At 35.6% G+C, this 14047-nt stretch overlaps 1 protein-coding gene across 1 annotated transcript in view; it reads right to left on the bottom strand.

The window, feature by feature from the left end:
• The window catches only part of LOC134225289 (uncharacterized), a 34442-nt gene extending 30992 nt beyond the window's left edge, over positions 1-3450 (bottom strand). The window contains exon 1 of the mRNA XM_062705240.1: positions 3138-3450. The gene's annotated coding sequence lies outside the window, so the exon portion shown is untranslated. The remainder of the gene's footprint in view (positions 1-3137) is intronic.
• Between the last annotated feature and the right edge of the window lie 10597 nt (positions 3451-14047).

Raw genomic sequence — 14047 nt, 5'->3', positions numbered from 1 at the left:
TCACTATTCACTAAACGCACATCTCTACAGAATAAACCTTGTCGATAGCAACTTATGTAGGTGCGGAGCCGGTTACAATGACATAGATCAAGTAGTTTTGTTCTGCTCGGAAAATGACGCCTCCAGAGAGCAATTATTGCATACCCTAGTGGCCGGAGGTAAACAACCCTTCAGGGAAGTAAGAGGAGTTTTGGGGGATCGCGATGGGGTTTATATGCAGGCCATCTATGCCTTTCTTTGCTCGTCTGACATACAAGTTTAATTCCCCCCTTTTTTTCTTTCTCGTTTTTGTTTTGTTTTTGTCTTATTGATCAACATTTGCGAGCTGCTGAAACGTGCACTTCAAGAATAGTTGGTAAATCCCAACCACTATTCACTTGGATCGTAGTGCAATTTGCACCAATTCTGATCAATCACGGAGTAGCAACCATATCGATATGTACAGTCAGTCTAAGCTAAGCTAAGAATTATCTGAATATTATTTTGTTGTCCCAGAGGGGGGGGGGGCAAAATAGTTTTTAAATATTTGTATCGGCCTAAATGTGTACTTTAAAGCTTTGTAGCTGACCGCATGACAAAAATGTGTCTATTCATTGACCATTAAAGTGAGGATATTCGATTGGAGCTGCTCTTCTTAATATACAGAAAGCATTTGACAGTGTTTGGCATGAAGGTTTGATTGTAAAATTGATGAATTTCAATTTTCCTCTGTACATTATTAAACTGATCCAAAATTATTTATCAGATCGCTCACTGCAGGTATACTATCAGAATTCGAAATCTGATAGATTACCTGTAAGAGCTGGTGTTCCCCAGGGCAGCATACTGGGCCCCATATTGTATAACATGTTTTTTTTCTGATTTACTTGATTTATCACCAGGGTATCAAAAATCTTTGTTTACAAATGATACGGGCCTTTCCGCCAAAGGGCGAAGTCTTCGTCATTTGTACTAAATTGCAAAAAAGTTTGGATATTTTTTCCACTTACTTGCGAAAATGGAAAATTTCCCCGAATGCTTCCAAAACTCAGCTTATAATTTTCCCACATAAGCCGAGAGCTTCTTATTTGAAACCTTCTAGCTGACATATTGTCACTATGAATGGGGTTCCAATTAATTGGTCAAGCGAAGCCAAATATTTAGGACTTCTGCTAGATAAAAAGTTTAATCTTAAAAATCACATTGAAGGCATTCAAACCAAATGTAACAAAAACCTATAAACAGATAATCAAAACTTTGTCTATTAATTTACAAACAAATTTTTAGACCAGCCATGTTGTATGCTGTGTCAATATGGACTAGTTGCTGCAATGCCAGAAAGAAGGCACTTCAGAGAATTCAAAATAAAATTTTGAAAATGATTCTGAAGTTGCCTCCGTGGTATAGTGCTAATGAACTAGTACTAATTGGCCTAGCATTCTATACTTCTCTGGATGAGCTGCTACATGGCCGTGGCTGCCATTCAGAAAACATATCGGGAAGAATAATGCAGCCGTTGTAGGCTAAATATTATCTGAAATAACAGTTAATTCAGTCAACGAAATAAAATCCAACTCAAATGAGCCTGCAGAGCTTCAACGGCTTCAGGCCATCAACAGGTGCTTGCGACACATTTTTTACGGCACTCCTTGTCAATATTATAAATAAATCTAACAAAGCCGCTAATTGCCCTATATTGTTTTTATATAAGATTATGGAAGTATATTTTTAAACAGAGTAATAAAAATAATCGTCAGCTGCAGTTTATTCCCATTTAGGTGTTACGGGTAACTGTTTACAAAACAGATTAATTTCATTGAACTGTGTCCATTTGAGATTGTTATCAGTAGGTACGGTATTAGTCTTCATATGAATCGCTAGATGCTGATCACATTGGTGATTCTTGTTTACTTATATGAAAGCATATGTGGTACCTGCAGGGTTGTTACGGTGATCTCGAAATATTGTCCACGCCAAAACCGCGAAAATCTCGAAATTCACGTAGTCGAAACAACCATGTGGGCCTTGTTACAGTAGGGCCTTGTTACAGTAGAATCTATTTGCCAAAAAAACACTAGTTTTCAAAAGCCATTTTTGAGGATTATTATTTTCTGACGTAAACTACGTCTAAGGGGAAGTTTTGGATACAAGGTGTAAAATGAAAATTTCAAAATTGTGGACCGTCACGAAATCATGAAAGATTTGTAACATTAATAGGTCCTTTATTTTCCAATGCATTCTAAAGATTTATATATCAATCGATTCGCAATCTCTCCACCAATTTGCCAGTAGTATTTTGAGTATCAATGCTAAACTATTGAAAATTTTAGTTCTTTCATGCACCATTCATCTTCTATGCAGCAGCGCGTTCCATTCCTTGGTAATTGTCTACTTTTAGGGTATTATCAATTGTTGAGCTGGGGTGTATGAATGGGGTGGCCCAGCTGCTAAACAGTGGGGTCCCTACTCACAGAGTGGGAGATTTGCTATTTTGTTTTGTATACAACCCCGAAATTTTAATGTTTACAACTTTATTCACTTAAAGCTGAACCATCACAAATTGTCGAGATGTGGATTTTTTCTTATTCTGAAGTATTTAGGAAGCACATTGTGTTCATTTAAACTTCCAAAACACAAATCTTACAATTCTGTATGGTATCGTTGCATATACACATTCTATAAGATTTCAACACAAAAATTTTACCTTTTTCACAAATAGTGTATTCAATTAATAAATAATTGTGAGATTTCAATAAAATTTTGTATAAGCAACCTCCAAATTTGCCAAAATTTAATACATATTTTGCAAGGTTTTAATACAAGAACTGTATTAAAATTTGACATCCACTGGTTGGGTGAAAGAATGCTTATCATTTCTCGGTCAAGTTTGAAGTACTGAAGGTAAAAATGATATTCACAACCAATCGAATTGTAAGCAAACTATACAGCATGGGTGACTTTTAAAATTATTTTAATAAAATTATATTATTCATTAAATTTGTGGTCACTGACCTAGTTGGAATGTTTATACAATCTGTAAGTAAATATTTTATTCACTGAAGCCGCGTACGTGTTCAAAGTGTGCTTTAACTAATAATTTTGAAAGAGGAAAAAAACCGTTTTGAGTGATTGATATTTCTTTACTAATATGTACTTACCCCTATTATTTTTTTCCCTCAATTTGCATCAACGTTGGGCTATTTTTAGTTAGCATCTATCTATTTGGTTCAATGGCCTTGTTTTCTACATTTTTCACACAGCTTGTTTGAAACACTATTAACGTCTCGGTAATGCATTAAACTGCTACAGAAAAACAATCATATTACAACGCTTATCGCTTTTCAACTGGAAAAAACGTGCACGAAAATGTGTACCAGTAATAAACCATCGAGAAAGCGTTGCGAAATTTGACAACCAAAAGGGCTCTAGGCCAGTGGCATCGCTCTTCATTACTACTACTAATACTACTACTACTCAACATGACCGACACCACAGCACTGGTTTCGGGAGACCAGACCGACCAGACAGGCATGCATCAAGCCGTTCCAAATTGTTTTGTTGCACGCATCGGTTGTTGCTCGGCGTGAATTTGTTCGGATGCTTCGTGCTATCACGCATACCACCGCATTAACCCGTTGGATAGCAAGGTTGTTTTGTTGCGTGCCCTAGGATTTGTTCCATTAATTAGTTACGCTGATGTTATGTCGCCGAAAGTCACACTACCCGTGTAACATCATTTTGTGAAACATTTCAACCAGATACCACTGGGACAAACAATCTGATTTTGATGATCAAATGGATATGCGAATGCAAGGTACTACAGTTTCTCGATTTGTTAGTAACGTGTTAGTCTGGACAAAACTTCTATAGACTAGGATGTTTTAGTCTCGGCTTAAGAGTGCGAAACATTCTCAACTCCACGGGTGTAGTATTCCTTCGTTTATGTCCAAGATTTTATTTTGTATTTTAAAATTCCGCATATGCTTGTAACAATCATAAAAACATAATTTGCATTATTGGTTCGCCATTTTGACTCTAGCCTGACTCTTGAGGGGGACCTAAGCAAAAACAAAAAAATTAAAATTATATTATTTTGGTGACTTTAGCAATGTGAAGAGGGGACTTTTCTTAGCCGTGCGGTCGGTAGGATGTGATCGGCGAAAGTCCAAACTAAAGGTTGCTGGGTTCGATTTCCTGTCCGGTCTAGGAAAATTTAATTTTAAATGTTAACCTAGCCTCAAATGAAAGAGCAACCATGGGTTGCTATTGGTTTTGTATTGAGCTTAGTTGACTTGGTAGATCACATGTTCTGAAATCCAGAATGATTTGAAGAACTTAGAGCATTTTGATTGGACATACACGCAGAAGAATCTTGTATGATTGAAACAACTATTTCGATTGTTTCATCGAACAAAGTGGATATAGTTATTTCAATCTTCAAAATTGTTGTTTCAACGCTTATTGTTGTTTCAACATTATTGTTGTTTCAATCCTATATCGTATGATTGAAACAAAAATAATATTGTTTTTTTGACAACTATTCCTAAATATGGAAAAACTGTATAAACTGATCAACATCATAAATCATCCTATCCGCAAGAAGTACCCAACAAACAACGACAAGCTACAAATAAGCATCTAGGTTTAATTATTGTTTATTTGTGATCTTTGTAGCTGAATAAAATTGAATGCCGAATAATTTGCTAGACAGAATTCATTTCAGCATTTAATCTAACTAATATTCGACATGACCTATTTATTTGTTTACTACCTTTATTTACGTTTTCGTTTTATCACATTTCAGCACATTGGGGAAGTTTAACAATGTACTGAACTAATGAGTTTTAAAGTTCTCTGTTCGACTATGATGTGATGCTCTGAAAGGGTGGTCGAAGTGAGTTTGAATAGTAAGTTAATAAGCAGGCATTAGGCATCCTTCTTAACCTTTGTCCTTCTTAACCATTGGATTTCACATTTATCTGATCTATCGCACAGTGGAAAAAAAACATGCTTTTTCAGTTTGAGAGAAAACCTGGATTCTAGATCTGGGAAATTTGATTTATAGAAAAATAATGATTTATTTTCAAGACATGCTTTTTATTTTCGTGATTTATTAAACTGTCGGAGATTATAACGAACAAAACTGCTGGAGCAATAAAAAAATCATGCATTCATGCGAAACTAAATTTACTAACGCCGTTGAATAACATCGGAAAATTATTGAATATTTGATGTGTGGAATCCCAATATTATCGCATGGATGTTGATCTTTATTGCGGCAAAATTGGAATACTCTTAGCATTTGACAATCATATAACAACCGATTATCAAGAGATTCTGAGGAAGGCCGAACATACATTGATTTTATTTTCATAAGTTCATAAATAGCATTGTGGACGGATTTTATTTTATCGTTTATCGACATTATTTTTATGTATTTTTCCTAGTGTGCGATGGTTATGACTGGCTGAACAATGGTTGAAATAAAAATCTTGCACAGTTATTAACAAACTGTAGTTTGACAGATCGACTTATTAAATACGAGTCCTATTATGATTCATATTCAGCAATAAGATTATTTTTGTTATGCATTGAGTGAGCCATATCTAACAAATCAAGGATGGCGCGGATGACAACGTTACCGGCGGATGATCAAATGACAGCAGTTCGAGACCCGATTTAGGAAAAATTTAAAATGATTATATGAAAATAGCAATTGCTTCAAAATACGTTCATCGGAGATCTTACTGATGTTACCTTCTATGCGTTATTATTTTCGAAGAATTCACATGTAGCTGAATTGAGGCTTAGTAAAATGCTTATTAAAGGTTCAACGAATCAGTTAATAAAGTTGTTTTTCAAAATGAGATGTAGTTGTATAACTTCGCCAAAATTGTGTGAACAAAACTTGAACAGAAGTTTTGATAAGAAATAGTACAGACATAATTCAACACAGCGCTGAATTAAATCATCACATTGATGTTAGTTCAACTAGTGAATGTTTGTTGGGTAAGCATGGAGCAGAGGTAAGTTAGATGACTCTCACTCCCAATGCAAATAGTGATAAAGTGATCTCGCAGCATTTTCGAAAGTAAAAACAAGAATGAAAATTGTTGTTTTCTGATGTATTTTGACAGTGACAGCTAAAAAGAATGGTGAAACAAATATATACGAGAGCTGAATCAACTATCGCTTATGGTTGATTCGACACTATTTGTGGACATATATATGCGCCTAGCTTCTATGGGTCTGTATGGACACCATGGATTGCTATTGGCGTTATATCGAGCCTAGTTGACTTGGCACACCAATTGTTTTGAAGTCCTGAATTATTTGGAGAACTTAGAGCATCCGGCTTGGACATATCTAAATCGTACAAAATGCGCATTAGACCTCTTCATGTTTTCAAAAAGTATCGAAAATTCAACTGGTCTGCCCAGAATTACAATTCTTATGCTAAAACAAGCCTCCTGTCTAATTTTCAGCTAATTCGGATAAAACTTCGAGGTGGCTCAAGTTGATTAAGTGTTTTTGGGCTATTTTCAACTAAAACTCCAAAAAAACAAATTGGCAATGATTTGTCCTAAATTCAAGAATTTTGTACAACAACTACTTTTAGGGGAAACAGTATTTTTATGCACTTATAAGCTCGAAAATCACTTTGGTCAAAACGTGAACGGAACGAATTGCAATGTTCACAAGACTTGTAGAGCACACCAACAGCTTCCGTATAGAGGTTGTTGCAATAGTTTTCTGCGTTTATATCTTTTGTTAGACTTTTTTCAAAATTGAAAATAGCCCAAAAACACTAAATCAACTTGAGCCACCTTGAAATTTTATTCGAATTAGCTGAAAATTAGACAGGAGGCTTATTTTAGCATAAGAATTGTAATTCTGGGCTGACCAGTTGAATTTTTGATACTTTTTGAAAACATGAAGAGGTCTAATGTGCATGGCTTCTAAGTTATTGCTATTGGTTTTTATCGAGTTGTAATTGACGTTGTAGACAAAGGTTCTGAACTCCAGATAGATTTGGAGAACCTCAAACATCTGTAGATATATTGATTGCATTTGTTATTCGTCATTTCTGAAATAGTTTCTGTCATATTTTTTAAGAAAAAAAAACAGTAATGAATTGACGTGGTATTATTGTGCACCTTTTTTCAATATAAACGATCCTTCTTCCGACGATTACAGAATACAGGTGTGGCCGATCAACAATCTGAGGTTAGTTCCGGAAAATTCATGACCAAACGATTATTTTGGGTATATAAACATGTAAATTTGGCTGAGAAATGCCTGTGATATTGATAAGAAAATTATTTTGTGCTTTTAGTGGAATGTCTTCACTTGTCATAAGACGATATTGGACTGTCCTATTTAGTTTCACTCCACCACTTGATTGCAACTTTAACAGATACGAATTTCAACCTTAACAGTAAGGCTATCTTCAGTGTCTTGTACGACTGGAGTCAACTAATCGAAATTCGCATCTGTTAAAGGTACAATCAAGTGGTGGAATTAAATGGGATAGTACGAACTCGTCTTATGACAGGTGAGGTCTGAGATATTGCTAAGTCAAATCCGGGTCAATATGAACAGAATATCTTAGTTGTAAATTTGTTCAGAGCTGTTAGGAGAGCTAAAGACTGTGAGGCACTGGCTAGAGCGCTGCACTGGGTTATCACCAAGATGTGGGTTCCGTCTACAAAAAGGGTGATAAGCTGACCAGACCACAGCGCAACCACATTACTGAACGCCGTCTACAAGGTACTCTCCCAAGCTTTATGCCGTCGACCAACACCAATTGGCAGAGAGATCGTGGGAGAAGCACCAGGCGGAATTCATGGACGAACGTTATACATGTTCAGCATGTTCAGCTACCTTAGACCTAAACTCATAATTTAATCTCTTATCAGTTTCCCTCTTAGCCTTACTTACTTCTGCAATATGTTCTTTGAACTAACGATCTAACGATCTTTTTGTTTGACCTACATATACTTTATCGCACTGTGAACAATTAATTTGATAAACCCCTGCCTTATTTAACATTTCTACTCTATCCTTTGTGGAGCCCAACAGTGTCTTCAGTTGATTGATTCTGCTGGAGAATACTAAATCGATACCGAAATACCTCATTTCGGTTCATCGATCGGTGTCAGTGTTGTCAGTTCGTTTTTCCGTAGGTTCCTCTGCTTCTTGTTGATGATTGCTTGTATTGTTCTATCCTTGTATCCGTTGATCTTCGCTGTTTCCGTGATGTGTTGTAGTTCCTACGTTTTTCCTTCTTCGCTCAGGGGGATCGTCTGCATCCTGTGGATCATGTGATAAAAAGCTGCCATTTTCTGCTGATACGGATTATTTGATGTGTATGGGATGACTCTCATGATGTTGGTGGGCTTCCAGTAGATTTCGAAGTCTAATGTTGCATTTGTTCCCTTGATAACCAGTAGATCCAAGAAAGGTAATTTACCTTCCTTTTCCTCCTCGTGGGTGAATTTGATGTCTTTAGGCACCTGATTTCGCTGATTTCCCTCGTAGAATGGTCAATTTCTTCTTATGCAGTCTCCTCTTCCTGTCCGCTTCACACTCTTCGGCCCGCTGTACCTTCTTTAGGAATAGATCGAAAGAGTCTTGTTTCTCCTTTGCCAGCTTGAGGTACAGGTTGTAGCACTCCAAGTTCAACCTCTCTAGCTTGGCATAGAGTCCCTTGATTGACAACTTCAACAAATCCGGTTCCGCCCTCTTACTGATAGATTTTGGGATGTGAGCTCCAATTATTAAGGTTACCTGTGATCCTCCTCTTCAAATCTATAAAAGTACTACGCTCGTTGCGCTTGGATGCCATTTTATTAAGAAAATTATTTTAAGCTTTTTAGTGGAACGTCTTCACTTGTCATAAGACGAGTTTGTACAATCCCATTTAATTCCACCACTTAATTGTACCTTGACAGATACTATGCGTAGGTATAATAATTTATCTAGGTACCTACTTATCACTGAATAGAGGAAAATGTAAGCCACGAGTTTGTATCGGCGGTGATAAAATCATGAAATCGTACTTTGGACTACGCAAGACGTGATCTGAGCATTACCGGTTCTAGACGTGAGAGAACCATGCCACTGAACATATAACGACTGTCGGGCGAAGACGTTGCGGAATAATTCGCTCATAAGCTCAACGAAACAATCACAGGACACCCAAACGGAGAAAATTTGAAGGCATCGTGGCCACAGAAGTACTTCCCGGATAAAAATATTATAGAGAAACAATACAATTTATTGTAACATTAGCTTTATGTACCCGGCCTTGCTCGGAGTTGCCAGTTTGGTTTGCAGTTTTTTTTCACAATCGGAAAATAATAAAACCAATTGGTTAACAGGGTAATTGTGTTTACTTGTTGATACTTCATCATTTGATTAAGAAATGGCTTTTAGAAATATTGACTGATTTTTAAGAAGGGATTGTGGCCTTTTTCCGGGCAAACGTCTATTTCTAAAGAAGGGAAAACATCCATCCATCTTATTCCGGGTAAACGCGTATTTTTAGAGAAGGGATTGTCGTATCCATCCGGGAGCCAATCACCACCAGCCGAAACTCGGTCTCAATCGCAAAATTCTCTCTATTCATTTTTATTCGATCCTGCGATACTCCCAAAGTCGTTTTCATATACATACTCCATTGTACATAGCGTATACATCTTCTAAGACGAAACGAGGCCGCTGCTTCGTGTGATCACGAGCCCAACCACGGTAAATAGCATCATGCACATTCTTTTATTTTAGAAATCATCTGGTGCGTGTAATCATTTTAATGACGATCATTATATTTGAAGTGGTAAAGGGTGACATGCATCGATCTGTTTATTTTTCGGAATATTTGATTGTTAATAATGCAATCAATGTTCAATTACACGTCCCTTCACTACATTCGCTCTCTTCTCTACTCTTCTAACCGATTATAGCGAAATCGTTGCTATACAATTACTGATCAAAGGCCAAAATTATTATTATTACACTAAAACAAGTTTTGAATTAATTAATTCGGCCCGCTGTTTTTTGTTGTTGTTATATTTGTTATATAATCAACTTGCTTAGTATGAAATAATTCCAAAATCAGATCCAAAAAAATAGTTTACATCAATTAATTATTGGAACAATTTCAATCAAGATTCACTCTTATCAGATTGATATAATCCATACGTTTTCCAATCAAAACCTTTAAAATCCAACTCTAATCAAATGCAAATAAAATAAAACATCGGATTTCAAATCCAACCGAGACCTAATCAAAACAAATCTAAATATGATGCAAATCTATTTCAAATCCATTCCAAGAAATTTCATTCCGATTTGAATTAAATATGAACCCATTTTTATTGTAATCTAACAAAACACAATCCAAAAATTTTATCAAATCTCAAACATACAAAATTACCAAACTTAATCCAGATACAATCTAAAAAAAATCAGCTTCAATCCATATTCAACCAAATTAATTTTAAAGCCAATATTTACCAATCTGATATTATACCTCATATGTTTTTATGCAAATATGTCTTCTTCTTATTGGCATTACATCCCCAGACTGGGACAGAGCCGCCTCGCAGATTAGTGTTCATTAAGCACTTCCACTTCCGAATGCAAAAATGGTAACTTGGCTTAGAAACCTCGCAGTTAATAACTGTGGAAGTGCTTAATGAACACTAAGCTGTGAGGCGGCTCTGTCCCAGTGTGGGGATGTAATGCCAATAAGAAGAAGAAGAAGAAGAAGAAGCACTTCCACAGTTATTAACTGCGAGGTTTCTAAGCCAGGTTACCATTTTTGCATTCGTATATCATGAGGCTAACACGATGATACTTTTATGCCCAGGGAAGTCGAGACAATTTCCAATCCGAAAATTGCCTTGACCGGCACCGGGAATCGAACCCAGCCATGCAAATATGTATAATGGTTTTATTTCAGTCCAATGATTTATCGAAAATCCACATCTAATCAGATTCCAATTAAACCATATCCACAACCATTCCAAATCAAATTCAATCGGAATCCAATTGAATTCGAATACTCATTCAAATCCAAACCTGATTCAATCCCAATCTAATCCAAATTCAATTAAAATTAAGTTCTAAACTAATTCAGCTCCAATCCAAATTCAATTAAAATCAAATCTAAGTTCAATCCAAATCTAATTTGCTTTTATTCTAAATCCAATTCAATTACAAATCAAATCCATTTCCAATCCAATCTACATTCAACCTAAATCAATGTTTATTCAAATCAAACCCTAGCATAATTTTATTCCAAATCCATTCGAAACGCAATTGATTTACAATCCAAATGTAATCCAATCTCAATCCGATCAATATTCAATCCATATTATAATCCAATCTAAATCCAATACAAATTCAAGCCCACTATACATCCAACTCTAAATAAAATAAAATTATATTAAATTATTAAATCCAAAACCAAAACAATGTCAATCCAATTCTTTTATAAACTATTCCAAATTAAATCCATCACGTATTCAAATATAATTTCAATTCAAATTCAAACTAAACCCAATCAAAACTAATCCAAAACTAATACAAACTCAATCTAAATTCATAACAAATCAAATCCAAATCTTATTCAATTTTAATCCGAATCCAATATAAGTTCAATCCCACTTCACATTCAACCCATAGAGTTAAATCCAAAACTAATCCAATCCAAATGCAATCTAACTCCAATCCAAATCAAATTAAATTCAATCTAAATCCAACTAAACATTTTATTTAAAAAATACATTGTACAATGCACTCTAAATCAATAAAAGCAATTAAAAGCAATCCCATGCCAATCCTTATCTAAATCCAAGTTAAATCCAACACCAATTCAAAACCAATTTAAATCCAGTCCAAATACAATTCAATTCAATGTTAATCCAAGTCCAATTCTAACTCAATCAAATCCCAAGCCAATCTGAACCGAATCTAATCCCAATTCAATCCAAATTCAATCTAATCCATGTCAAATCCACATCAAATACAAATAAAATCCAAATGCAATTGACGATTAAAGGTTGCATGAAGAAGAAGAAGTCGAAGGATGATATTTGAAAAATATTGCACGCGAAAGCATACGGGAAGTTTTTTAAAACTCTTCTCAAAAATTCTAGAAGCAATTTAATTAAAAACGGTTAGCAGTACGGGGTTGGACTTTCCTTCTACTGCATAATAAACGCAATTTTTTGATTTCGAATTTTATTTATGATATCACACTTGATACACAGAATAAGAAAAGTCCAACTCCGTACTGCTTTCCTTATTTAATTAAATCGCTTCTAGAATTTTTGAGAAGAGTTTTAAAAAATTTTCCGTATGCTTCCCCGTGCAATATTTTTCTAATATCATCCTTCGACTTCTTCTTCTTCATGCAACCTTTAATCGCCAATACAAATCTATTTCCACTGCACGTTCAATTCATATCGAAATACATCCAAATACAATCAAATGTCATTCCAATTCAATCCAGATTTAATTTCAAACGAATATGAATGCTATCTAATTCAAAACAAACCCAGATTCAACTTTATTCAAATTCAATCCAAATCGATACCAAATCCAATTCAATTACAAATGAGGGGGTCAAACGCACCCACCATTGCCTTATTCCGAGAAAAAGCCTACTTTTAAAGGAGCAATCACATCCACCATCCAGAAGGAAACACATTATTCATTGCTTTTCACTGGGCAAACTATGATTCCGATGAAGGGTAACAATTATCATTGCTTTATACCCAGCAAATGCATGCTTTCTATGAAAGATTTTTCTGATGCTGTTCAGTATTATCCCAAATTCATTTCATTTTGAATGACCTTAGGCCAAATAGTGTTATGTTAATGGCCTGCTTCATTCAGGGATATGTCATTTTCAGGGAAATGTTATTGTCAAGGATTTGCTATTTTTGAGGAATTATTTTCGGAGCATTGTACAATGTCAAAGTACCTCGGATGAACTAAATAAGAGGGATTTTAAATTAAGTCGTTTTCTAAACAATACCCAACCCCAACATCCTCCCGCATTTCAAAAACTCCTCCCAGCCTCTCCAGAATAATTTCCTTTGGGTAAACAATACGTGTTTAAATATTTGGTTTGAATTCACCCATGCGATAAAAAGGTATACTAAACTGTTCGTTTAATAAATATACCCTCTCTCGTTCAGCTATGACAGTCCTACCCAGTCTGATATAGTCTTCCTTAGACAGAGAATATGGTTCCAAATTTGGTGGACATCGGTAAATGAGTTCAGAAGTTATGCTGAATTGATCGCTAACTAAACAATACCCCTCTCTCAAAACCTCCCCATTTTAAAAGGACTTACCTATATCCACTAATCGTTTCCTTAGGACAGACAATATTTGATACAAATTTGGTTCAAATCGGTCATGGGGCTCAAGACTTACATTGAGTTGATCGATTGCTAAACAATACCCCTCCCCACATCCCATCTCTTATTTCAACAGAGCATGCCTAACCTCCCTATCGTCGTCTCCTCAAGATGAAGAATGCGTGTTCCAAATTTGGTTGAAATCGGCTAAGGGGTTCGAAAGTTACACTGAGTTGATCGATAACTTAGCAATACACCTCCTCCCACGCCCTCCCCTTCACAAAACAGCATCCATAACCCCCCTATCGTCGTCTCCTTAAGATAAAGAATGTGTGTTCCAAATTTGGTTGAGAACTGCCAAGGGGTTCAGAAGGTACACTGAGTTGATCGATGACTAATCAATACCCCACCCCTCACACCCTCCCCCTTTTCCAAACAGCATCCATAACCCCCCTATCGTCGTCTCCTTAAGATAAAGAATGTGTGTTCCAAATTTGGTTGAAATCGGGCAATGCGTTCAGAAGTTATGCTGGAACATACATACAAACATTGAGTTTTATATATATAGATATAAAGATTACCATCAAAAACAATAAATTGACTATAGATTATATTGTACAGGGTGTTCAATAAGTTCGAATACACTTTCAAAAAATGTTTAAAAATTGAAATTAAATTATTTCTTTTCCCGG

The sequence above is a fragment of the Armigeres subalbatus genome, chromosome 3 (genome assembly GCF_024139115.2).
Source record: "Armigeres subalbatus isolate Guangzhou_Male chromosome 3, GZ_Asu_2, whole genome shotgun sequence".
Lineage (NCBI taxonomy): Eukaryota > Metazoa > Arthropoda > Insecta > Diptera > Culicidae > Armigeres > Armigeres subalbatus.
The sequence above is the reverse complement of the archived record's forward strand: the minus strand, read 5'-3'. Positions and strand labels throughout refer to the sequence as shown.